At 41.0% G+C, this 27,932-nt stretch overlaps 1 protein-coding gene across 11 annotated transcripts in view; it reads right to left on the reverse strand.

Moving 5' to 3' along the window:
- GRIN2B (glutamate ionotropic receptor NMDA type subunit 2B) overlaps positions 1-27,932 on the reverse strand; it is a 755,912-nt gene that overhangs the window by 107,705 nt on the left and 620,275 nt on the right. The gene's annotated exons all lie outside the window — the stretch shown is intronic.

The following is a 27,932-nucleotide window of genomic DNA, read 5'->3' on the forward strand; positions in this document are numbered from 1 at the left end:
TTTACTAAGTATTTATTAGGTGCCAGGCTGCATTAAGCACTAGAGATGTAGAACTGAGAGACTTAGTTTCTGTTCTTCAAGAATTCACAATTTGGAGAACACATACATGTAAAAATGAGCAAGTAAAATACAGTCAAACCTCACTATTAATGGAAAATTGGTTCCAGGACCCCTTCAGATACCAAAATCCACCAACGCTCAAGTCTATTACACAAAAACAGTTTAGTATTTGCATAGAAGCTACCTACATATGCCTTCTCATATTCTTTAAATCATCTATAGATTACTTATAATTCCTGATTCAATATGTCAAGTAAATAGCTGCTGTCCTGTATTGCTGAGATGATCATGAGAGAAGAGGTGTTCAGCCAGTACGCAATTATTTCCTGAACGTTTTCCATCCTCAGTTGATTGAATATGTGGCTGCAGACACCACAGATATGGAGGGCAACTGTGCAGTGAGCTAAGTGCATGGCTGATGTGTCTGTCATCAGTTTAAGAACACACATAATCAGTTTCTAATGGGGCTTGCAGAGAGGTCAGGAAGAGCTCACCAGAGGAGGCAGCACTTGAACTGAGCCCTGACGAGTCATTAAGAGTTAGCCAAGAGGGAGGAGAGAACTTCCACTTTGACTACGACCTTGTCTAAATATGATCAGAGTCAGTGAACTCAAAAGGCTTCCATAGCCTTGGCGACTCATGACAAGAGCCTAGGGTGATTACTGATGCCATAAACAAGAGTGTCAATTTGTTAAGTCAACAACAGGAGTCACTGTGCACTTACTCCTCATGTAGGATCTCTGTCCTTAATGTGCTGTACATTGTGATTTAATGCTATAACTAGTACTCAAACAGTATTTTTCACTTTGTGTTTCTATGTGGGTGCAAACTGTTGAAATCTTTACTTAATATATGCTAAACTGATCTTCTGTATACAAAGAGAATTGAAAATGAATCTTGATGTGAATGGAAGGGGAGAGGGAGAGGGAAAGGGGAGGGTTGCGGGTGGGAGGGAAGTTATGGGGAGAGAAGCCATTGTAATCCATAAGCTGTACTTTGGAAATTTATATTCATTAAATAAAAGTTAAAAAAAAAAAAAGAGTTAGCCAAGCAGGAGGAAAGTGACTTCTCTCGACAACAGGAAAACTAAGGCAAGTGTTGTGGCACAGCGGTTTAAACCAGTGATTGAGATACCTGCACCCTGTATCAGAGTGCATATTTGTGTCCCAGTTAATTTCTCATTTCCAATCTAGCTTCCTGCTAATGCACCTGGCAGGCAGCAGATGCTGGCCCAGGTACATGGGTTCCTGCGACCTATGTGGGAGTTCCTGGATCCTGGATTTGGCCTGACTCAGCCCCAGGTGTTGGGGACATTTGAACAGTTAACCAGCGATGAAAGAATGACTTCTCCCCTCCCTTCCTCCCCCTCTCCTTCCCTCCCTTCCTCTGTCTCTCTCTCTTCTTTCTATCATTCTCCCTTTCAAATAAATAAATCTTTGTTTAAAATAGGAAAACCACATGTAAGTGCAAGGTGGAGAGAGTATGGTAGATTCAGAGAAGCTTAACCAATTTCTTATAGGTAGAATTTTGCATAGAAGTTGAGCACCAATAGCAAATGAGAATGAAGAGGCAAGCTCGGGTCAAAAGCCAGGAAATGAAGCTTCTCTGTGTGGTTTAGAGGCTTCATCTGGGTGCCACTGGAGTGCTACAGTGGAGCTGTAGTCAGGAAACTGGTGTGAATAATTTTGCATTTTAGGTGGAGCCACTTGACACTGTGAAGGATAGATTAGAACAGAGGAGGTGATTGCAGTAATTCATGTCCTTGGAACATAAAAGCTAAGGCTTAAAAGAAGGTGGTGGGGCTGTAAGTTCAGGGCTCAGGGAAAAGATCTGGGCATAGAGATGTGAACATCATCGCTTTTAGACACACAGCATTTACAAAGTCTATGCACGTGGGGCTGTGAGTTGAGAAGGTCAAGCATGGAACCCTGGAGCACACTGGTAAATAAAGGCAGGTGGAGTAAGCCTGAGAATGAATGGTGAGAAGGTGGAGAGAAAGACTTCAACAGAAGATCTAAGGTGTTGCAAGGAGAGAGAGAGGAGTCACCAGCAAAAAATAGACAGAGAGGTCAGTAGGTTAACAAGTCCTCACTGGACAGAGAGCTGGGAACTCCAGGTGGCATTAGGAAAGGCAATTATAACAGACGTGCATATTACATTGTTAACAGACAGCTTCCCTTCTGTTCTTCAAATCTAAACAATAGGAACTCACAGAGCATGTGGCTTCATTATTTATTTTTAATTAGATTTTCAAGTATTAATTTTATTTACTGGAAAAGCAGACAGAGAGACGGACAGAGAGCAGAGATCTTCCATCTACTGATCCATTCCCCAAATGCTTACAACAGCCAGGGCTGGGCCACCTTGAGTTCAGGAGCCTGGAATTCAATCCAGGTTTCCCATGAGCAGAGACCAACTACTTGCTCCATCCATCATCTGCTGCATTCTAGGATGTGCATTTGCAGGGCACTGGAATGGGGAGTCATGCTGGGACTTGAACCAGACATGTCAATATGGGATGTGGGCATCCTAGGTGGAGTATTAACCACCGTGTCAAATGTCCACCCCAACAGTATGGCCTTCTATTAACCACTTCAATTAAGCATATCGCCATCCATTTTCAATAAGCAAATTTTGTCCATAGCCATTAATTGTTCATCTCTTCTCTTCCTGCAGTATAAGTTGATGGTTACTGTTGAGCCAGAAACAGGACTAAATACCTGATTTTTGTCAAAAAGGGTTATGCAACTCAGCTACCTCCTTTCTGCACTACGCCCCTAACTCTCAGAAAGTAAAACAGTTATATCTGTGTTTCCAGAACTTTACCTCAATGACCCAAAAGCAGAGGGCTGCTGTGCTGGGTGGGGGTTGCTGCTGGGGAGCCCTCCCTGCCACAGCAGCCCAGTGGGGTCCTCAGATAAAAGGCAGGGCAGAAAAGAAAGATGTTATTTCTGGAATTACCATGATAAGAGGTGTGATGAGAAGCTCACCGCAGGGCCAGGTAGAAAGGAAAAGGAGGAGGCAAAGAAATAGAAAGCTTTCTTGGTTTCTTCGCAAAGAAGCTCTCGGAAAATAATTGAAAATATGTGAATGCTGAGAAAAAAGCAGGGAGCTGGAAAATGAGAGACCCCTATGGATGGTTAATGAATCCCACTGGCTAGCTTGTATGTCAAAGACCAAAGTGACAGTCTTGTCGGAGCACATCTTTTACAGTGTTGGTCTCTGCTTAAGCTTTCAGCCTCCCAGGGCCACACCAGTGTGGAGATGTACAGGATGTTCTACCACTGGCTCTTCCAGACTGCTTGTTGCCAATGAGTCAACCGGATCTGTTTCTGACAGTTTATTTTCACCAAGTCCCTGTATACAACAAGTGCTGACTCAGTTCTCTTTTGCAGCTGAAAGTGCTAAAAAGCTCTGGAGTCCAGTTCTGGCCATCCTGATGGTCTGTTTTGCTCTTCTGGGTACTGGTACTATCCAGACAACTGAAACACACAATGCTGTTTACCTGATTCAAGGGTCAAGGGCAACGAACAATGGAAGTTTGATTTGGGGTGGGCATTTGCTGTAGCAGTGAAGATACCATTTGGGAACCCACATGCCATATCAAAGTGCATGGGTTTGAGTTGCAGCTCCGTTTTCAATTCCAGTAGGTGATGGCTCAAGTAGTTAGATCCTGCCACCCACATGGGAGACACAGATTGAGTTCTCAGCTCCTGGCTTTAGTCCTTGCAATCCTGGCTTTTGGGGAGTGAACCTACAGATGGAAAATTGATCTTTGTCTATCTCTTTGGATTTAAAGCAAACAAAATATGTTTTTTTTTTTATAAAGAAAGTATATTTGCCTCCAGTTCAACAAAACTCTGTCTCAGGTTTTAGAACAGTTCTCAAGGTGAGGATGATGTCCTACTGTGGGTTCTAGCTACTTTTCTGAAGGTTTCAAAAGCTCAAGAGAAAGAAGCTTACAACTGTCAGAGAGGCCAGAAACCCAGGACAACCAGGAACAACATTGCAACTGATGGAGTACAATGGAAAGTACCCATCTTTCACAGCCATCTTCTTATGATTAAAATACACTAGTCATTTCTTCAGTCGAGTCAGTTGCTTTTGCTTTTAGCTGGGCTATATTTCTGAGAAACCCAGAGACTGACTTAGTAGGTGGAAACTGTATATCATTTTGAGGGGATCAACATTCAATCACCAGGCACAAGATATCCAAGGGCATACAAAAGCCACAGGATTGTCATAAATCTTTCTAAGCGCAAGCAAATGTGCGGGAAGAATGCCCAGTGTTTTCTCAGGCTTGTCCTAACCTGCTTCAACCCAGAATAGAGCCACATAGCCTAACCAGTCAGGATGATACCCAAGACCAGCCCAGAGGCTCAAGCGAAAATGCGGCTACATTCAGTAAACACGGAGCACGAGACTTGAATTTTAGATTAGCAAGAACTGGTGGGGAAGGAAAACAGGCACTAGGACACTTGGAAGCGGCCGTGGTGGGTTGATCCACACTGTACTACCCACAGGGCATGAATGGGCCCAGACCCTTCTGTGTGTTGCCAGTGGTGGTATGTGGAGATCAGTAGAGTCTCTGGCTCCCCGACCTACTAGCTGTGTTCTTTGGAAAGCCACTAAACCTCTATGGGCTCTCTGATTTTTGTTTTTGTTTTTTACATCTTAAATGCTGACTCCAGAGTTAAATATTTGGCACATCAGCTTAAAGTCACCACTTTGAATGCCAGCATCCTATATCAGAGTGCCTGGTCTATTCCACTTTCAAACCGGCTTCCTGGTAACGCACACGCTGGGTGGCAGCAGACAACGGCTCGAATACCTGGGTCCCTACCACCCACATAGGTGGAGTTCCAGGCTCCTGGATTTAGTCTGACCCAGCCCTGGCTATTGCAGGCATTTGGGGGGGATAAATCAGCTCATGAAGATCTTTCTTTCTTTGCCTTTCAAATAGAATGAAAATAAACAAATAAAAATTAAAATACTGACTCTGTAAAGATACGGTAGGGACTAATATGAATAAATATGAGTAATTTCTTAGAACAGTGGCTGATCTATAAGTACTGGCATATCATGGGCTATCATGGACATATTATAGTGTTAGCTATTACTAACACTTAATTTAATCTGTCAATCAGGGTTCCAATTGCTTTAGAGACTTCCTGATAAGAATTGGCATAAGCTCAGTGTTAACTCCCTAAATCTCCTGATTGCTTTCTTTTCAGTTCTGCCTTCTGCTTTGCACAGTTCCTTATCCTTTTAGAAATCCTACCCCTATCCACTTCTTCCAGCTTCTCTCTTGTGCCTTCCTTCTCCATGTGCCTCCTGGTCTCTTGCCTTCTCTACTGATGTGACCATGTTCTCCACTCACTTTTCTCATACTCCTTGCTCACAGACAGAATCTAGCATGTTATAGGAACAAATTAAAATGTGCTGAATGAATGATAAACCAGAGCGTGAACACACACTTTTGTCCCCAAACATAATAATGATTTTAAAATGTGAAAAGGTGAAAAAAGTACCACCATGCCCTAACAATGATTTCTAATTTTGAAGAAAAGATTGCAGAGAAAGAGATAAGGGGATACTTGCAAAACAATGTCCAGAAACACAGAATGAAAAAAAAAAAAAAAAAGAGGAGCAAGAGAGAGATGGGGGAGGGGAGCTGTCTGCAGTGGGGTAGGGAACTCTGGGTCACATTTCCATGCTTACAACATCTCCAAACAGCCCTGCTAATCTCCAATCACCAAGGTGTCCTTCATAAGGGACACACAAATGGCCCAAATGCACAAGGCAAAGACAAAGGCTTTTCTCTGGTTGCCCAGTAGCCAGTTTCCAAAGAAGGCTGCTCTTGGTTGTTAGTGTTAAGAATCTCTACAGAGGCAGAAGCAGAATAGTGGAAAAATTCAACCCCCACCCGAGCATTCTTCCCAGAATGTAGCTGTTAACAAAGCCCATGGAGCCAAATGACTGAGCTGCCCGCTGTAAGAAATGAAGTTCTAAAAATAAGCAAGTCTTATAACAAATTAATGAGTAAGTAGATGTCACTAGAAATATGTTACAGTCAGAACATTGTGCAAAATCCAAACCAGTACTTAAAAACACAGGGCATATGAGCTAGAATGAACCTGTGAGATTTATACCAATTCCCCTGTCTTATAGACATGTGACTTGCTGAAGGTCCCTCAGATGATGGAACGCAGTGCTAAACTGTGACAAGACAGTGGAAACACACTCACTTATCTGTGGAATACTAGGACTTAGACAATGGATCAGTCACACCAAATCAAGGGTATTCACTCTGGTTGAGTCACATAGCACTGAGGATAGCCCAGAGTTGAGAAGGAGAGCAGAGAAGGGATTCTATGCCAGCCAACTGGCTGCAAAGGTTTAGTGGAAGTTGAGTCTAGGACTAAAAAAGTAACGTGAAGAGGAAATAGAGCAACAAAATCCACCAGAAGAACACTCACTGTCCTGGACTGAATGGGTACTAAATGGTGTCCCGGGAATTGGGGGTGTTCCAAGAAGCAGCTCACAAGGGCAAAAGAGCTTTTTCTGGTTCTCAAAACTGCTTGAGCGCTCCTTACTGAAGGGCCCAGGTGCTCATCTATTATTGAGCGTGTTTAAAAAGGCATTTAGGAGAGAGCACCAAGAGGCAGATTTGCAACACAACATCGGTCCCAGGAGGACCATGCTTGCTTGGTGAAGGAGCAGAGCTCACATTGGAGATATGGGGAGAGTTCATACAGGCAGGTGTGCAGCATTCTCCCAGACACCTGTTCATATAGTCTTCTCCAGCAGCACACTGGAAATTGCAAAAAGCAGAGTGAAAGGCAACGAAACTGATAAACTGATAAACCACATTGATACACAATTGGCCCAAATAACCAAAAAAAAAAAAAAAAAAGCCAACGAATGCCAGAGTTCCCTGCTATTCAGAGCAGTTAGCCACAGACAAGATTTTATCCCTTATCTGAGCATGTAGGGGGAGGACTGACCAGCAGGGATTTAAATCACATGATACATACATGAACATAAATAGATAACTGATAAGCACATGATTGAATAGGTAAGTATTTAATGATATGTGTTAGTACTTTATATTTTATACATTTCATATTATAGTGGCATATATGACTCACCATTCATAACACATGTTCAAAGAAACAGGATGTATAATATCCCAAATTATAATATGAGAGTACTTCAAAAAGTTTGTGCAAAAAATGATTTAAAGTTAAGTTTATTTTGGTGCAAAGAATGAAATCCAAGCGCTGCTTTTCCACAAGACATATTTTCTTTGAATTTTTTGAAGTACTTTCATATAACTGCATACATGAAATAAAAACATAAAAAGATATTGTCTCTGGGTGATAATCTTATTTTCTTCTTCATGCGTTTCTCTATTTGGCTAATCTTTCCTTAAACAATGCTTATTATACTTTCAACATTTGCTACAAATAACAAATATTATTACATAAAAGAGAGGCTTATTATGCAAAATGGAAGAGGATTCTTCAGTTTCTAGAAAGAGATTTTCATAACTGTATGGGACATATTTAAAACAAGAGTCCAAAGCTATTCTTCACTTAGATGCAAAAATAGGAGAAAAGAAATAAACAAAATTAGAGAAGTAAGCAAAATTGAAACCTAAAAAACAACACAAATGATCAGTGAAATGAAGATCTCTTTTGTCAAAAAATAAACAAAATTGATATGTCATTGGCCCAACTAACCAAAAGAAAAAAGAGGGAGAAACCCAAATTAATAAAATCAGAGATAAAAAGGAAATGTAGCAACAGATATCACTGAAATAAAGAGAATCATCAGGAATTATTACAAATAACCATATGCCAACAAATCAGAAAATATAGAAGAAATGTACACATAACACATATTTACACATATGTACACATAACAATCTATCAAAATTGAGCCATGAAGGCATAGAAAACATCAACAAACCAATAACCAAGACATAAATTGAATCAGTAATAAAGAACCTCCCAACAAAGAAAAGCCCAGGACCTGATGGCTTCATTGCTGAATTCTACCAGACTTTAAAGAAGCACTAACTCCAATTCTTCTCAAGCTATTCAAAACAATTGAAAAGGGAAAGAATCCTTCCAAATGCCTTTTTTTTTTTTTGGACAGGCAGAGTTAGAGAGAGAGAGAGAGAGAGAGAAATGTCTTCCTTTTCCATTGGTTCACCCCCCAAATGGCTGCCATGGCTGGCACGCTGTGTCAATCCGAAGCCAGGAGCCAGGTGCTTCCTCCTGGTCTCCCATGTGGGTGCAGGGCCCAAGCACTTGGGCCATCCTTCACTGCCTTCCCAGGGCCACAGCAGAGAGCTGGACTGGAAGAGGGGCAACCAGGACAGAATCCGGCACCCCGACTGGGACTAGAACCTGGGATGCCAGCGCTGCAGGTGGAGGATTAGCCTAGTGAGCCATGGCGCCGGCCCCAAATTCCTTCTATAAAGCCAGCATTACCTTAATTCCTGAACCAGAAAAACATACAGAGAAAAAGAACTATAGGCCAATAATCCTAATGGTCATAGATGCAAAAATCCTCAACAAAATACTAGCTAATGGAATCCAACAAGACATCAGACAGATCATTCACCCAGAACAAGTGGGATTTATCCCTCATATGCAGGGTCGGTTCAACATTCACAAATAAATGTAACACATCACATTAACAAACTGAGGAACAAAACCACATGGTTAGCTCAATAGATGCAGAGAAAGGATTTGATAAAATACAACCTCTTTTCATGATGAAAATGTTAGGCAAATTGGGTATAGAAGGAACATTCCTCAACATAATCAAAGCAATTTATGACAAATCCGCAGCCAGTATCATATTGAATGGGGAAAAGTTGGAAGCATTCCTACTAAGATTCGGAACCAGAAAAGGATCCCACTCCCACCACTGCCATTCAGTATAGTCCTGGATGTTTTAACCAGATCCATTAGGCAAGAAAAAGAAATCAAAGGGATATAAATTGGAAAGGAAAAATCAAATTATCCCTATTTGCAGATGACATGGTTCTATATATAGGGGAACCAGAAGACTACACTAAGAGACTACTGGAACTTGTAAAAGAGTTTGGTAAAATGTCAGGATATAAAATCAATACACAAAAATCAATAGCCTTTGTATACAGGCAATACCATGACTGAGAAAGAACTTCCATGATCAATCCCATTCATAATAGCTACAGAAAAAATTAAATATCTTGGAATAAATGTAACCAAAAGAGGTGAAAGATCTCTATGATGAAAATTACAAAACATTTAAAGAAAAAAATAGAAGTAGTCACAAAAAAAGAAGTATTTTCCATATTTGTGGACTGGAAGAATATAATCAAAATGTCTATACTATCAACAGCAATTTACAAATTCAAGGTCATCCCAACCAAAATACCAAAAACATTCTCAGCTCTGGAAAAAATTGCTAAAAATTATATGGAAACTCAAGAGACCCCAAATAGATAAATCAATCTTATACAGCAAAAATAAAGCTGGAGACAACACAACACCAGATTTTGAGGTACACTACAGGGCAGTTATAATCAAAGCAGCCTGCTACTGGCAAAAAATCAATTGTGTAAACCAATGGAACAGAACAGAAACTCCAGAAATCATTCCATGCATCTACAACCAACTAATCTTTGACAAAGGAGCTAAGCTCAATCCCTTGAGAAAGGAGGGTCTCTTCAACAAATGGTGCTGGGAAAACTGGATCTCCATAGGCCGAAGTATAAAACAAGACCCCTGCCTTACACCTTATACAAATGTCAACTCAATATGGATCAAGAATGTAAATCTATGACCTGACACCATCTAATTACTAGAGGAAAATATGGGGGAAACTTTGCAAGACATTGGAATAAGGAAAGAGCTTTTGGAAAAGACCCAGAAGCACAGGCAATCAAAGCCAAAAAAACCTGACAAATGGGATCACATCAAGCTGAGAAGCTTCTGTACTGCAAAAGAAACACTCAGCAAAGTGAAGAGGCAACCAACAAAATGGGAGAAAATATTTGCAAACTATGCAACCAATAAATGATTACTATCCAGAATACATAAAAAAGCTCAAGAAACTCAACAACAACAGGACAAACCACTCAGTTAAAAAATGAACAAAGGACTTTAACAGGCATTTTTCAAAAGAGGAAATTCAAATGGCCAACAGATACATGCAAAAGTGCTCAGGATCACTAGCCATCAAGGACATGCAAATCAAAACCACAATTAGATTTCACCTAACCCCAGTTAGAATGGCTAGTTAGAAATCAACAAACAATAAGTGCTGGCAAGGATGTGGGGAAGAGTTACCCTCATCCACTGTAGTGGTAATGCAGAGGCCCTGGAGGTAGCTCAGTTACTCAGCCCATCGCAGCTACAAGATGAACTTCCTAAAGAAGAGTCATCATCATGTCATTCCTCCTTTCACAAACATGCCATAGTTTCTGATTGGCTGGCAGGTTAATTCATGCCATATTTGCTTCCAAAGACCAAAGTGTCTTTCAAGACGTCTCTCTATCCCCTTAGCTGTACCTTATCATCCAAACTGAAAAATCCACCATTATATGAATGAACTAAATACACTTCACCTGCTATTCCCTCCACCTGAGAGACTTCTCAATTCCACTATTACCCACCCCAAGTCCCAACTGTAAAATCAAGTTCTCCTCAAATCCTTCCAGTCCCTTAACAAGATAGGTTATTTGTTTTTATGAGTGTTTTTGGCCTATCATTTACCAGTTACCTTTGCTGCACAAAAAGTTACTATAAAATTTTAGTGGCATAAAACAGCACATATTTATTATCTCAAAGGTTCTGTGAGTCAGAATCCAGATGCACTGTAGCTGGGTCCTCTGGCTTGGTGTGATATACACAAGACCATAGTCAAGGTTTCATCTGGGCTGTGATCTCATCCCAAGGCATGGGGATCATCTCCTCCTGAGTTCACTCTTGTGACAATGGCAGACATCAGGGCTTCATTGGGATCCACCAGAGATACTAACTCCTTGTACTTGAGAAAGGCTGCTCCCACCAGCGGGGCTAGATACCTTCAAAGCAAAGCAGGGGGACCAAAAGCCCCAAGATAGAAACCAGTCTTTTTATATGCTCACCTCACTTCCACCCTACTATGTTCCTAATAATTGGGTTGCTAATTTCAGCTGACACTCAGAGGGAACATGTGGCACAGTGGTTAAGACGTTGCTTAGAACACCCACATCCCATATCGGGGTACCAGTCTCGAGTCCCAGCTCCAGTTCTGCTTCTAGCTTTCTACTGATGTACACTCTGGGAAGCAGCAGGTGATGCTTCAAATATTTGGGTCCCGCCTCCCACGCAGGAGATATTCATTGAGTTCTGGGCTCCTAGCTTTGGCCTGGCCCAGCCCAGTTGTTGCAGGCATTTGGAGAGTGAACCAGAAGATGGACGATCTCTCTTTCTCCCCCTCCCCATTCTCACTCTCTCCTCCTCTTCTACCTTCCTTCCCTCTCCTTGCATTTCAAGTAAAGTGAAAAAAAAAATAAATTTAAAAAGAGGGTTCGTGCCCTGAGAACAATAAGTCTTACTTTCATTTTCCTTTTAGAACCTAGCCCAGGGCCCTCCGTAGAGAAGCCCTTCATTATGTGTCTGTTGAACTGAACTGAAGCTAACTGATGAAAGAAGTGATAATTCTAGACACAGGTAGCAAAAGCAAAGCCTCCTTCTGTGGTATTTGTGATTCTGTTTACACATGGAGAGCAGAAATGCCAATGGGGGTCAAAACATAAGAGGTTATGGGAGCTTTGTAGAACACAAAAACATGATAAATGGGCATTGAGCATCTTTCAATACTTGGAAATTCCTCTTTGAGATTGAACATTTGTAACTTCTGGGGTAGGGTGTGGAGAAATCTAAAATACTATTTTCTCATGGTAGAAAAAGACTAAGCACACATTATTTAGCACATGTCCAGATGTAAAGACATGTGTGCAATCACTGTCAATAGTAGCTTTCCTTCCTTCTGTCATAAATGTTCAACATCCCAGTTGAATGTGGCTCCTCTAGCGGGTATCTCTCTCTCCCTCCCTTTCTCTCTCTCTCCCTCTCTCTACCCCTCCTTTCTGTCTCTCTCTCCCTCTCTTTCCTCTCTTTTCTATCTCGGTCTCATTTAATGAGAGTTAGCATGTCTGAAAATCATCTTGCTCTCTTTCTATACTCAGACTGTCACTGTCTCTTTACTTGCTATCAGTTTTCTCATTTAAGACATGACATGTTTTGTCTCTACATTGATTGCTAATTCAGTTTATCCCCTTTCAATCTTTGAATTCACATTTACCCACGCCTTCCTCACTCTCCCCATTTTCATGCTGAGCTGTCCATCTGCTGAGCCTTTCCTTTCTTTGCTGGGTAGGTGCCTTTGGATCAAATTCCTCTTGAAAGCTCACACTTAGGAGGACTTTCCAGGTATTCCTCGTGGACTGTTACTTCACTTAGATACTTAGGCTTCATACGCCTAATACTTGACAGGCATTAAAAACTGGTAATTTTTGGATCTCATCTGATAAATACAAAGTCCTTCAGACAAACAGTGCTTTTCACCCTCTGCAGCTCTAAGATGTAAGTAGAGAATCAGCACAATATGTAACTATGATTACTCTATGTTCTCGGGCATTTTGAACCTTGCTCAGAATTCTCAGCTGCCTCCTTGAGACTCCAAGGTGAACTTCAGTTCCTGAATCCTGAATGTACCCACTTCTAAGCTATATATTTTAAGTAGGACATAACTATTGCATGCATTCATGCCTGTTCTAAAAGTTGCACATTCCAATTTCTACTGAGACAGGTAGATTATTAATAAGAGGTGGGGTCTGGGAGGGCTGTGTTGTGCTGGAGAGCATGTAACCATTCAAAGGAGGCTACTGCCTCGCTCACAGAAGCACATGAGCCCAGGTTTTCAAATCTCCTGATGTTTAAGGAAATGCAGAAATCTGGAATTCTCTGGTAATCTGAATTTTAAATGCTAAAAACTAACTTACCTATTAAATAGACCTCTTTTAGGCCATTTAGAATTTGCCTATTCCTCGAAAGCAGTCTGTAGAGTGGCAGATCATAATGCTTCCTACACATGCCCACCAGGTCCTCGTGCAGAGTCACACTCTGATGCTACGGTGTCAAATGGGGACAATTAAAATGTGAAATAATTGCCACCATAGCTGTGAAAGACCAAAGTATAGGTGAGGGTAGATAATTTACTAAGTACAATTTTTATTAAACAATGAGGGTTAATGCTTCTTGATTTTTTGGAAAAAAATACCAAGCACAAATATTGAAATGTTCATAGCCTGATGTGTTATATTATAAAAATTCATATCCCATTCTTGAAAACATAACAGCAATGAAAGAAGAAGAAAGATCAAATAGTACCACATTTCCTCTGTGGCTTAAAAGTGGGTCTGTAGCCTCAACACTGAACCTATAGAAAATTTAAGCAGAGGACTTTTGGGCATAATTTGAAAAGTTTTACTTCAGATATGTTGCCAGTTAAATTTCTTACAACAGCCCTTGGACATAGTCTGTAGAAATGTATCTGGCAATTTGTTTAAAATAATAAATCCATTTCTAAAAGCCCCTTGGAGGGCCACTACACCCTGTTTTACCACCTCATAGCCTTTGGCTTTACCTGAAGTGATCCTATTTTTAAAGATTTATTTGTTTATTTCAAAGGCAGAGTTACAGAGAAAGGGAGAGGGAGAGGGAGACAGAGACAGAAAGTGAGGGCGGGGGTGAGAGAAAAGAGATCTTTCATTCACTGGTTCACTCCCCAAATGACTGCAACAGCCAGGATTGAATAAAGACTCCATCTGGGTCTCCCAACTAGCTGGCAGGGCCCAAGTCCTGGGGCCATCTTCCACTGCTTTTTCAGGCATATTAGTAGGGAGCTGGATTGGAAGCAGAGTAGCCAGGACTGGGACCAATGCTCAAATGGGATGCTGGCATTGTAGTCAGAGGCTTAACCTACTGCACCACATGCTGGCCTCTTTTATTTGGATAGGTATTTGCTATTTGCCCTTCCTTGCCAAGACAGGGAACTTGCTGGTCTTGTTCAGTATTGTTTCCCCAACACCCAAAAGAGTGCCTGACACTCAGCAGGGGAGAGAGAAATCTCTGCTGAGTGGATAAACCCAGGCTCTCAGCCTGAAGTAACAGAAGTTCTTCAGCAGTCACAGGAGGATGGCAGGTGATTTAGAATCTCTGGGAGCCAGTGGGCCTGGAATTAACCATTTCTTGCTAGACGTCTGGCTCTGTCCTCCACTTCAAGGAGGGACAATGGTTTCATTTTATTTTAAAGTTAAATGGCTGGAAAATGAGAACAGAGAATAATGGCATAGTGGCCATCTTAAATCTCCATTAAAGACTCCTCTTCTTGAAAAAAGGAAGCATCTGTGATAAATTGTCCTGTGTTCTACAGGTTGAAGCTCAGATGTCTGAGTATCATCCCCAGATCTCCTGGAACAGAGCCCGAGAATCTGCAATTCTACTATGTTCCCAGATGATGCTGGTACTAGTGGTGGAGGGAGGGGCTGTACTTTGAGAATCATTACTGTAGACAACATCAGGATGTCAATCATTGCTATCATTCACCACTCCTCCTACAATGTGTCACTGCACTATACTTTATATTTAATCTTGTCTGTGGCTGGGTCTTTTGACAGTAAACCACTTTCCCTTGTGGAAGGAATTCCTTTAATGGCTGCAAGCCAATGTGGCTGCCACAGAACCAGGAAGTCATAAAGGAAAGACTGGCAGGTCTTTATAATCAACCACAGAGCGGTAGTTTATTATAGTGAAATGAAACCCAGGCAGATCAAACAGAGCAAAGACACACTGCAAGCTTTCATAAACCATTATTATTGCTTAATGTGTTGGGTTATTATTTAATGATCACCGAGAACCCACAATGTGTGAAATCTAAGCTAAGGCAGTTCTAATTCCCTGATTATCTGAGTGATGCACCCAGCATGGACTTCTGTACGATGTTGTGAACTTTGCTACTACTTTATTATAAACAAAGACTCAATGTTTTAAAATCCCAGTACAAAAAGTCATTTTAGAATGAATGAAGGAAGCTTCCCCATTGCCAGCCACTCACCAAGTACATCAAGGATTCCATGTGCTGCGTTCTTAGTTCTCTCTTTGCAATGGCTAAGACAAAATCTAACCTAGTTCTACATGCATTTTTGTGGGTACATGTGATCATTTTCTCTATATTCTTGTTTTCTGGAACATAATTCCAATTATATTATCATTGGTTTAAAATCTTTTCAAGTAAAATAATACTGAACATGTACCTAACACTTGCTGCCTATCAGAAACTGTGGTAAGCATTTTACATAGATTAAAACTTAGGTAGGTGCTGTTAGTATCCTTACTTCATAGATGAAGAAATTGAAGCAGCGAAAAGTGGGTGCAACATTATATTACACTTCTTTGGTTTAATCATTGTTCCAGGCATAGAACAAGATATGGTGCCTCTTGGCTTTTAAACTTTGCTTCCAAGGAAAAGTTCAGATCAAAGATTAAGGGAACAGTGGGCCGGCGCCGTGGCTCAATAGGCTAATCCTCCACCTGCAGCACCGGCACCCCGGGTTCTAGTCCTGGTTGGGGCGCCAGATTCTGTCCCAGTTGCTCCTCTTCCAGTCCAGCTCTCTGCTGTGGCCTGGGAGTGCAGTGAAGGATGGCCCAGGTCCTTGGGCCCTGCACCCGCATGGGAGACCAGGAGAAGCATCTGGCTCCTGACTTTGGATCAGTGCAGTGCGCCGGTTGCAGTGCACCAGCCGCAGCGGCCACTGGGGGGTGAACCAACAGAAAAGGAAGACCTTTCTCTCTCTCACTGTCTAACTCTACCTGTCAAAAAATAAAAATAAAAAAAGAAATAAAAATAAAAAAATAAAAAGAGATTAAGGGAACAGCATAAGACGAGGCATAAATGTGCAAAGAGGTGTCAAAGAATGGTGCATTGCTAAAATTATGCTGGCATAAAGGCTAAATGAAGAGAGGTAACGGGAGCGAAAGGTGAGGCGGTCAGCCTTGAATGCTACAATGTGAGGACTGGCAGGGGAGGTGGAGCACACTTTGCCCTGTGAATATGTCCCAAATGTCAATTATTCAGGTAACACTGGAACAACTTTGCTACTTCTCGATACCATCCATTTTCAATTTGCAATAACCTCCCCTTTTTAACATATCTATTAAACATGTCATATCATTAATATAAGCATGAATAAGTGTCACTTGCCAAAAATAGAAGACAATTGTAAGAACAAATATGTGATGTTTTAAATAAAAAAATATTCTCAACCCTCTTAAATGAAATGTGAACCCCCCAGCCATACTTGGGAAACACTGAGGGAGCAAGGATGAAACACAGACTGATGCACTTATGCATTAAACTTGCTACTACTTATCTTTTTATTTATATATAAAATTCAGCAAACCTCATTTAATTAATCTAGTTTTATAGGCGATCTCTAAACAACTCTCCCTTAGCTAGTTGTGTTCATAAAATATTTGGTTGATTGTGTTTTATATAAAGCAAAGTTAAATTTTCATGTCACTGTCCTACTAAGATTTAAAGTCTGTTTTGTAGGTCAGCTATTTTAACTTCCGCTTGGAGTTTCAACATTTTTCTGTGTATCGCCAGCAGAAATCTGGTCAATGGGGCTGCATGGCCTGAGTGTCACTGCCATAGTGGCTGACCTTTAGAACTTCCAGTGGAGAGGATGAAGGATTCCTAGAAAGTCCTCCTGTGCAGTGAGGACCCAGACAGCTGTTTCTGGAGGTAACCATGGCTTGGTCATTCAAAGCTTATAGCCTTAGCTAAATAGAGTTAAGACACAGGTTCCTTCTACACTGTTGGAGAAAACAGGTCCCTATTTTCATCAGAATGGAGAGGATGTGTAGGGTGTGTATATACTTGTGTATGTTAACTAAGAGTTAACTAAGAGCTGTACCGACATAGGGAAAGACAGCTTCTGGAGGTGGGTATTTGGTGTAATAGCTAAGCTGCCACTTGGGACACCTGCATCCTAGATTGGAGTCCCAGCTCCATTACTAATTCTGGCTTCCTGCTAATGTGCACTCTGGAAAGCAGCAAGTGATGGCTCAACTAGTTGGGTCCATGTCACTCACTTGGGAGACCTAGATAGAGTTCCTGGCTCCTGGGCTTGGCCTGGCCAAGCATGGATATTTGGGGAGTGAACCAGTAGATGGGGGATTTCTTTGTCCATCTCTGAGTCTCTGCCTTTCTAAATAAATAAATAAAGGATTTTTCACTCTTATCTACCCTCTCCCTCTTTTCTTCCCTCTATCATTCTCTCCTTACTTCCTTTCTTCATTCCATTTTTCTTAATCTCAGGAAAATGTTACAATGAAAAAGCCAGTCACAGTCTGGGTTAATTAACACCTCTTACTCCCACAATAGCAATAAACCATTTCTTAACATGTGGGTTTTCAAACTTGAAGCAATAGGGTTTGCATGTTTCCATGGTGCAAACTGGCTGCTGTTTTACACAGTTACCCCTGCTGATACTTCTATGCCTTGATATTATTGGCTTAGTTATCCTTTTATAGTCCATGTGTTGAGGTAAAAAGTATATTGGACATCAACAGAGCTGGACATAAATGTCTACATCCAGCTCTGCTGCTCCTTAGATGTATGACTTTGGGAAAATCATGTGGCCCCTCTGAGCCTTTGCTGATTTACATATACAAGTATTTCTCAAAGTCTTAGTAGAAGCCAAATAGGATCTTACTCTTAAATGTTAAGTTCTCCATAAATAGCATGTCTCATAAAGTGTTAGATAAAACTCAGATGGGTTGGTGGCCAAATCTTCCTACCATCCCTTAATCCCAGACTAGATTATTCTAGCATGTGTTTGTGCCCATAGGAAAAATAGAATTGTTCTTTCACTTTTCTATAAAGAGAAGTATAAGGTGGTTTAAATATCCACTAGAAATCCTACCAAAGAGGGAATACTGTGTTCCACTGTCAGAAAACTCCCTCCTCAATGGAATGAATGATGATAAACACAGTATATGCAGGGACTTCAAAAGGTACAAAGAAAATGCAATGAAAAGATAAATCTATTTGGGTACAAACATATTTTGAAATCCATAAATAGAATGAGGTCTTCAAAATGTTCATTAAGAATACATATTATGAACAAATATGCATGGATTGGAATTTTTTCTTTTCATTACATTTCCATAAACTTTTTGAAGTACTTTTGTCTATTGTGTTAGGAATAGCCAAAGACCATAACTTCAGAAGACACTGTACATTATATCCTTAGAACAAAAACATGCAAAAGCAAATCAAAAGTTTGGTGGAAACAGGGATGTTTATACCCCTGCAAAATGCAGCAGTGGGCATAGTTTTTTCCCCCTTAAGATCTATCAGTCTCTGCAATGACTGCTGGCTACAGTCATTCTTCTTCCTTTACTTTCCTCTCCAGGGTCATCCTTTCCCCCTCATCACTCCTTGGCACAGATTTGCTTTACATTTAAACCTTCAGAGCATTTAGCTAATAGAGCTACGACCTGGAACACCATTAAAGCTAGCAGTAGGCCACTTTCCTGAGTAGAAAAGAACACCTGTGTATGGTGGTGCTGGAGGAGGGGGCAAAGGACAGTAGAAGAACTTCCAAGAAGCCATCTTAAGACCTTCCTCTTTATCAGAAAATGTTCACAAACTCATGAGTAGAAATAATTCTAATAGAGAAAATTATGAGACCATCTTGAATCATCTGAGTTCCATGGCTGCTATGGGAAATTTTTTTCTCCATGTTTTTTTATTAATAGCTTTCATTTAAAAGACAATTTACGTTCTTTGTTAGCCAACAGTTCCCCTTAAATCTTCGTACTGCAGTACTTAGCAGAATTAGTAATGCTAAAGCCAGAGCTTCTTTCTCTGTATACATGGATGACTTTTACCCTGTTGCTGGCCATTTCTCATAAATAGGTACCATGGAGAGAGACAGAAAGAGAGATACATAGACTTTTCATGACTAGAACAAATCCATCTTCACTGTAGGGAGAAGTCAAAGCATAAGCTTTCCTGGTACTAGATCAATAGAGGCATGCTTGTGTATGAAGGACAATCAGATATTATGCTTTAATGTCACACTTCAGATCTCAGCTAAAGTCAATATGCTATTAATACATGCACCAAGTAGCTTGTTTGGTAGAAAATACATAAAGGTATGGAAAAAAAAGTACATTGGTATAATATCCATCTGTCTTGAGGCTCATCATGCTGGGAGGATGTGAGTCAGCCACGTGCTGCCCCACCAGTGAAAGCAGGGTATTGCTCTCCCCGTTCCAGGCACCTGTGAACCAGGGATTAGAAATAGCCCCAGCAAGGATGCTACAGCAAGGAACGGCCCTACTGATTCCTTGGGAACTTGGGCAGGAATATTACAAGCCCCCAGCTCTAAGAAAAATGAAACTGGGATAATGAAAAATGCAGATAGACAGACACAGAACATATGGCTAGCCCCATTCGCTATGTGATGCAAAAGCAAACACAAGAAGAATGTAATTTTGAAATCTATGCATAGATTTCTCATGATACACAGTTTGCATGAACTTTTCATAGAGTCTCACATGCATAGATTTCAATTTTTTTGCACCAAAATAAACTTATCATTTACTTCCATTTCCCACACAAACTTTCTTAAGTATCTCATATGTATCAAGTTAGAAGGCAGCACACACAGTTGGAAGAATAAAATGAGACTCCCAGTAGGCCGTAACAAATGAGGGGGTCTGCCACATGCTGACATGTCCCCACTTGTTGTCACTGAATCCATATAAACCAAACAACTCCCAAAGCAAGTGGTCTCAGTTTTTAACATTTAGGGAACCAGATAACAACAAAATTTCCAGAATTTGTCACCTTATAAAGCAATCTTATGGAATCAAAGTTGAACCATCAATAACTGAACTTATTTTCATATGAGAACCAGAATCCCTTAATGGACATATGAATCTCTAATCATAAGAGACAAGCTTTAAAAAGGGTGATACAACTGTAACATGAAATATTAGGGGATCAAAGTTCATGATTTTGAATAATCTTAATAAAATAGAAACATGTCCACAAGATCCTCATAAGGGAAAAGAGTAGATTGCAAACCATGCATATATTATATACAAAGGGACTTCAAAATGTTCATGGAAAAGTGAAATTAAAAGATAAGTTTGTTTTGGTGCAAATTGATAAAAAAATTTGAAATCCATGTATAGCTTTTCTTAATACCCCTTTTCCATGAGCAATTTAAATCCTCTCATATATACCAATTCTATCACATTTTATTGTGTTAACAATATATACACACCTACATAATGTGACAGCAAAAAACACCAGCAAGAAATAGAAATAATTATGTATAGTTGTGGATATGTGTAAATGTTATTTTATATTCCTGCCATGTCTTTAATAAACACTAAGTATGCATATAATAAGAAAATTTTAAATTATTTTAACTTGGGGTATAGTCAGAGAAGTCATCTATACCCTTCTTTCTTCTTGAGTACCACTACTGGAAAAATGTTATAACCCAGCAAATAGAAAAATAGTTCAGAGGATTCAGGGGCCAACTATAGATAACTGTCATGAAAAAAAAATCTCAATACAGTTGAAGCAAGATGGATGAAAGACATCTTTTGGCTTTGGGGACATTTTCCTTTTTACTGTGTTTCCTTAAGCCAAGGTTAAGCCAATATTTCAATCCTTGAGTTCAGTTCTGCTTTTTCTCCCCATCAGCATGTACAGGATTCAGAAGTAAAGTCAACCAAGGTTATCTTGTTCTTTTATCCTTTTCATTCAGTGGCTGGTGACAAGTACCTGAAGACAACTAGCTTTTCTGAAATGATATTTCTGAAGTCTATTCCCCCAGTACATCCTGCTTCTCTATTTCACAAGTGCATAGGATAGTAGAAGCCTGACCTTGTGGACTGAACTTAATATCAATGTTGAGACCTTAGGGCCAACAGCATGCTTCCTCCTTCCCTGAGGGATGACCCCTAATAGTCTCTTTCTGGACTCCCAGAAAAGGATATTGGCAAAAGGATGGGCCAGGTATCTCAGTGCTCAGGAAACAAGAACAAGGGAACATTTGGATGTAAGCATCTGCAATAATCTCAACTTGGAAAAACACCCTAAAATACATAAGTCAGTGGCTGTGTGTAGGAGCCATGGGTATAAGTTAAAGATACATTAGCAGAATCTTTGCTTACCAAGCAGCATGAAACCTCAGACTTACCAAATAATGAGACCGAAAATCACTGTGGGTTACAAAACTCTTAAGGGGCACCATAAGCACCTTTCTTCTTGCAATGATATTTTATTTACTTTTTTTCATTTCAGCTACTAGGAAAACTACTAATTTGGTGGGGGGCTGTTCTTGGCTCATGGCAGGTGCACAGTAATCATGCTTGAGAAGGAAAGAGGGAATAGGGAAAGGGAGTAGGGAGGGGAGATGGAGAAAGGAGGGGAGAAGGAAAACTCTTGAAGCCACAGAGTTCATACACTGCAGTTTGGCAGGAACACGCACTACAAAGAAACAAGGACAGATCCAATTTTTAGGACTTTGAAAGTCATCCCTCAGTGTTAACAACTCGACCATTCAACACGTCTCTCCATTAAGAAATTCTTCCTATAGCTAATATAAATCCCCTCTGCTTGATCTTAAACCCACTTCCTCTCGTTCTGTCTCAGAGGAAAAAGTGAACAGCTGATCTCCATACATGGTACAAAAATTCTTCACACATTTTAACAGAGTAAGTCATCACCTCATTGCCCTTTTCTTCTTCCTCTTAAGGACCCTAATTCTCACAGCCTTTCTCCATAGATCCTGTTTTCTAATCCCTTAATCCACTGATGTATATTAGTACTCAGTTCAACGTCGGTGAAAACAGCATGTTGTCAAATATGGGGATCAGGAGAGCCACAGCAAATGCTGCTTACATGGGGAGTATCTGTTTCAATCCTTCAATGCCCTCTGTGCAGTCTGGGTGAGAATGGATGCTCCCTTGCCTCTCATCTGGGCTGGCAGGTGCAGCACAGTTGGTGCAGGTGACCTCAGCAGCCACCAAATATTACTGGCTAGTCAGTAATGTCTTGCACTGTGCAGCAGAGATGCAAACAAAATTGATTCCTGCATCCATGAGCAGTCTGTCAGTGTTTTCCTGAGTGTGTGTGTGTGTGTGTGCGCGCACACACACATGCATGCACAAAGGCTGGAGTGGCTATTTGATTTAGACAGTACCAAGCTTTCAGGTAGGGGTGAATGTTCTGGCTCAGAGGACGCGACTGCCACACAGGAGGCACACATCCCATACAGAGTGCCTGCTTCCAGTCTCAGCTCCTCTACTTTGGATCCAGCTTCCTGCTAATGCATCTGGGAAGGCAGCAGATGATGGTCTAAGTACTTGGATCCCTGCCACCAACATGGAAGACTCAAAGAGAGTTCTGGGCTCCTGGCTTTCACTTGGTCCAGTCTTGGCTATTGCAGGCATTTGGAAAGTGTACCAAAAGTATGCCAGCAAATAGACAATCTCTCTATTGTGCTTTCTTTCTGCCTTTCAAATAAATGAATGAATCTTTAAAAATAGTTTAATGGTAGGAAAAAAAAGCTTTCAAAGTAATATCTACCATGGCAGCAACTGACTTTTCTTGTATTATCACTGAATTGATTGTTGCAGAATACAATCACTACAGTCCTTAGACACAAGTAGAGCAGGATGCCCAAACAAGGAGTTAGTGCTGCCTCCTGGATACAAAGTCACTAGAAACTTGCAGTATCTGTTGCCCTGTCTTGTTTATCAAAGGCTCCAGACACTGGAAAAACACCTCTCTTCCACTGAGTTGGTGTTGCTGCCACAGCTTTTGGGGTCTTACTTTCCTCAGTCTGGTCACCCTTTGTCCTTCCCCCTGATCCACATACTCTTTCATAAGCACTCCTATGGGGCCAGCACTGGGGGCTAAACACTTTGACTTCTAGCACTTTCTTCACTGGTCAATAGTGGTTTCACAAGCTGTGTCATGCCACCATCACAAGCTACAGACAATGGCAGGACCAAGAAGCCCAAGAAATAACCCACACAAACTGAAAATTCTGTCCTTCACATTAAGAAGGGCTTCTTCTGGTAGGTGGAAGAAAAGAGGGAGTGAGTTTACAAAATGCCCCTCTTGTCTCTTTGGAGAAAAGACAGCTGTGATTTAAATCTCACTTATTCTCCTTTAATTCTGACCCAGACCATCCCTGTAAGGTCTGTTTACATCTTAGAGCCTGAAAATGCACCATCATCATTTCTTGAAGTCATTACTCAGAACACACACCCACTGCATTTCATTTTTATTATCCCCATTTTAGGAACGATTAAATGGAAGCAGAGAGCAGTAGCAATGAAGCAAATCATGAGAGGCTCTGCTAAAGACAGCAGCCTGAGAGCTTGCTGGAACTGCTTCTCGGCGCCAGACTATTTTTAATGCAAGTTTATGCAGCTGTCCCACACTTACAGAGTCTTACTCTGCACACAATTATTTTTTCATCATTCCCTACTCTTTGCAACACACCCTGCTCTGTCTACATGCAGGTGCTATGCCTCATTGTGTCTGTGTATTCCTTTTGAAATATCCTTCATGTTCCTGCACATGAGAAAGAAGTTCTTGGCTTTCTTTGAACATAATTGTGATCCAGAGATCTCTGTGATTCTTGTCTCCTGGGGCTCCAATTTAAGGTATATAAGAGCAGATACTATTTGATTAGCAAAAAGAGGCTGGGTAAATATATAAAATTTGTATATGCTTGGAGGATTTTCAGAAAAAATGTACAAGAAATTGGCAACAGTGACTTCTCTGGGTAAGGCTCCAATAATTGGGAACAAGGATTGCTCTGGAGAGGGGCCAACAGAGGCTGTATCTAAGGAATAAGACAGAAGAAGAGGACTTTGTTTTTGCTGGATTTTCTTTGGTTCCTTTTGACTTCTTACCTTGTGCAAATATTGCCTTAGAAAATTAGACTAAAATGTGTTGACATTTGTTGAACACTGAGCCATTTGCAATCACTACTAACTGATATTTTACTATATAATCTCATTTAATCTTTACAAGAGCCTTATTCAAAACCCTACCTTACAGAATGGAAACACACTCAAATAACATCGGTATCATGTCCAATTTACCCAACTGATAATTGGCAACATGGGGAACTGAACTCAATTCTTTATTATTTCTGAAACCAAAGACTATATAACATTGACTTCAAGCCTTTCCAAAGGAACCAAACTCAGAAGACAGCAGTTTGGGGACTACTCTTAAGAACCCAAGGGGATATTCTGAAATACTATCACATGGTTCACACCTATAATACAATCATCCTTGGCCCATGGTGCCTTGTCCCAGCCATTCACACAGCACCCACTGTACTGAGTTGCCCTGAACATATCTGTCACCACCCATTCAAGTCCTTTGCTGGCACTGGAATGCTCATTTCAAAGGTGGAAGATGTCTGTTTTCATACTCTCTTCAGCAACCACTTGGTCTAAATGGGAGATTTTTCAAACAAAAGTGAAATATATTGTCAATACCCCAACTTTTCTTAGCATATGGGTTCTTCATTTATATAAAAATCATATAGGGCTGGCACTGTGGTGCAGTGGATTAAGCTGCCACCTATAATGCCAGTGTCCCATTTGGCGACTAGTTTGTGTCCCAGCTATTCCAAGTCCAACCCAGCTCCTTGCTAATGCACCTGGGAAAGCAGTGGAAGTTGGCCCAAGTGCTTGGGCTCCTGCAGCCACATGGGAAACCTGGATGTAATTCCAGGCTCCTGGCTTCTGCCTGGTCTAGCCTTGGCTATTGAGGCCATTTGGGGAGTGAAGAAGCAGAGGTAAGATCTCTTTCTCTCTCTGTCTCTCCCTCTCCTTGTAACTCTGTCTTTGAAATAATAAATAAATAGATCTTTTTAAAAAGAATATTTTGATTGGTCTCTGTGAGCAAGAAACTCTTCTTAAGGAATAGAATTACAGAGAAGCACAAGGCCCTTCTTTTTATGAAACATTCACCCCATGTGAAGAGATAGTCAATAAACAAACAAGAAACCAAACGAACAGAGCACTAGATAATAAGTTTACTGAAGAAAATTAAAATAAAACATTATGAGGCAAACACTTGGTGCAGTGGTGGGGCACTGCTTGGGATGCCCACATCCCATATCAAAGTGCTTGGGTTTGAGTCTAAGCTCTATTCTCAACTCCAGCTTCCTGCTAATGCATATACACTGGGGGGCAGCAGGTGATGGACTGTGTACTTCAGTCCCTGACAGCCATATGAGAGACCCTATTGAGTTCTCATCTCCTAACTTGAGCTGTGGGCATTTGAATGAACCAGTTAATAAGGGATAACTCTCTCTCTCTCCCTCTCTTTCCCTCCCTCAGTATATAAAATATTTTTTTAGAATAGTAAAATAAGCCTAAGCATAAGCCTAACCCTAATGGAGTGAGTGGACAGCCAGTTCAGCATGGGTCATCAGGGAAGTCTTCTGGTGAGACGATACTTACCTAAGCGACAAGAAGACAAATCTGCCCTAGGAGATATAATTCTTCAAAACAAACTCGGTTTTCTTCTGTATGCCCCCTCCCTCACCTCACCACATAGCTCCTAAACTTGGAAGCCCTTGTTAGGATTCACCTGTGAGCAGGAGCCAGGTATGGCACTGGAGCCATGTGACACTGTGAACTCAACCATCACTAGTATCTGTCCTCAGCAATGTTCCCTGATTTAACCAAGTTAATATGAAAAATTTCTACTCATTGACTTCTCCTCAACTCCTCTCCAAATGCTTGATGAAAAGATTAACTACAGACTGTCTTTAAATAGCAAGTTTTTTTAGTACATTTAATGTGCGATCTATAAAAATTTAATCTATTCGTGTCCCAGCTGCTCCACTTCCATCCAGCTCCCTGCTAATGCTCCTGGGAAAGCAGTGGAGGATGGCCCAAATCCTTGGGCCCCTGCACCCACATGGGAGACCTGGAAGAAACTCCTGGCTCCTGGCTTTGGATCAGCCCAGGTCTGGCTGCTGCAGCCATTTAGAGAGTGAACTAGTCAACAGAAGATTTTCTCTTTCTCTCTCTCTGTCTCTGTCTCTCTGTCTTTAGCCTTGCCTTTCAAATAAATCTTTTAAAAAATTCAATCCACATACTGATTTTATTCCTCCTCCTAAAAAGTCTAGCTATTGTGTCAAGTGCAATAAGCATAAATTTGGATTTTTACTGATAGGTTTTGAACTCATGATTTCATTCTATAATGGCTTTCGTTCATTCCATAAACATTTACTGAATGGCTATATGCAATACACCTTTCCAGGCTGCCGTGAAGACAAAGTGATAGAATGATATGGCCTCTGCCCTCTGCAGGCTTACAACATATAACTCTCTCTAACACCACACAAAATGATGGGTGCTTCATGGAAGTATGGACCAAAGCTACAGGGGAGAAGGGAGTGAGGGATTGTAACTCAAAGATTGGGGAAGGAGGCAGAAATATTTTAATTGGGCTCAAAGGATGGTTATGATTTGGATAACTGGACAATTCCTTCCAGGGGAAAGAAACTTCATAACATTTGTATAGGAGTCAGAGACACAAGGGCACATTCTCAGAATAGAATGAAACCCAGTACAGCTTGATGCTGAAACAGAAGTGACAAGGCAGAGAAGACGGGCCTAGGAAGACGGACCTGAGCCTTGAATGCAAAAACAGACAAATATGGACTCAAACCATGAGTCATAGAAGCCTTGAATGGGTTTGGGCAGAGAAAGAATGCTAGAGCTGTGCACTAGGAAGCTCATTCTAGCAGCTTTAGGTAGAACTGACCAAATGGATAAAGCAGGAGACTGAGACAAGAAGTCCTGTTTAAAACTTATCACATGGTTCCTGCCTCATATACAAAGTAAATAATAAATCCAAAAGCTAGCAAGTAAAGGTAGAAATGAAGAGGAATGCATTTCAAATCTCAGGAGGAAGGGTCTCATTATGGAAAGGTATGGGGGTCACAAGCCTCAGATTCCAGCCTCAGGAAGAGAAGTCAGCAGACTGGAAGTGTGTCTGTTTAAGCAAAGACAATTGCGAGATGTACCTACTTGAGATAGGAATCTTGAGTCTTCTGCATGAAAGCTACCCCAGCTGGATGATCTTTGGATCCATGTATGAAGTCTCAGTTGTTAATACCCACTCCTCTGGAGATATCCAGAAGTGCCTGTTATGCATGAGGGGCCCAAACACTTCTGGAATTAAGACTCCATGGCAGCAGTGAAAGGCAGCCTGATTGGGATGGAGAGCATTTCTAAACAAAGTATACTCGATGACAGGAAGATGACTTTAATCAAGAACATCAGACAGTTTCAGCCTTGGAGTTGTGTCCTGATAAAAGCAATTAGATGAGAGCCTGAGGTGTTGAACTTGGAAGAAGTAGGTCCTGTGTTCACTGCCTAAGCCACATACCTCCTGTTTTGCCTATGTGCATTTACACAGCTGGCTGTCCACACCTCTCCAGGACAAGGCTCTGAACTTCAGACATTGTCTCCACCTCTTTTCATGGCAACTTTCTCTACAAATACACAGCTTGGTGTCCATTGTGGTCAGAAGCATGCTGACAGCATGAAGGCTGTCCTCAAATAATTGATCCAAGGATTTTGTGGGACTTGTTTTCAATCAGTGTTCCAATGTGTTTTCACAGAATGTGAACAGCATGAACTAAGGAGTCTTGCAGCAAAATAATTTTGGGAAAT

This window comes from Oryctolagus cuniculus, chromosome 9 (assembly GCF_051225735.1).
Source record: "Oryctolagus cuniculus isolate XC-2025 breed Fujian yellow rabbit chromosome 9, ASM5122573v1, whole genome shotgun sequence".
Classification (NCBI taxonomy): Eukaryota; Metazoa; Chordata; class Mammalia; order Lagomorpha; family Leporidae; genus Oryctolagus; species Oryctolagus cuniculus.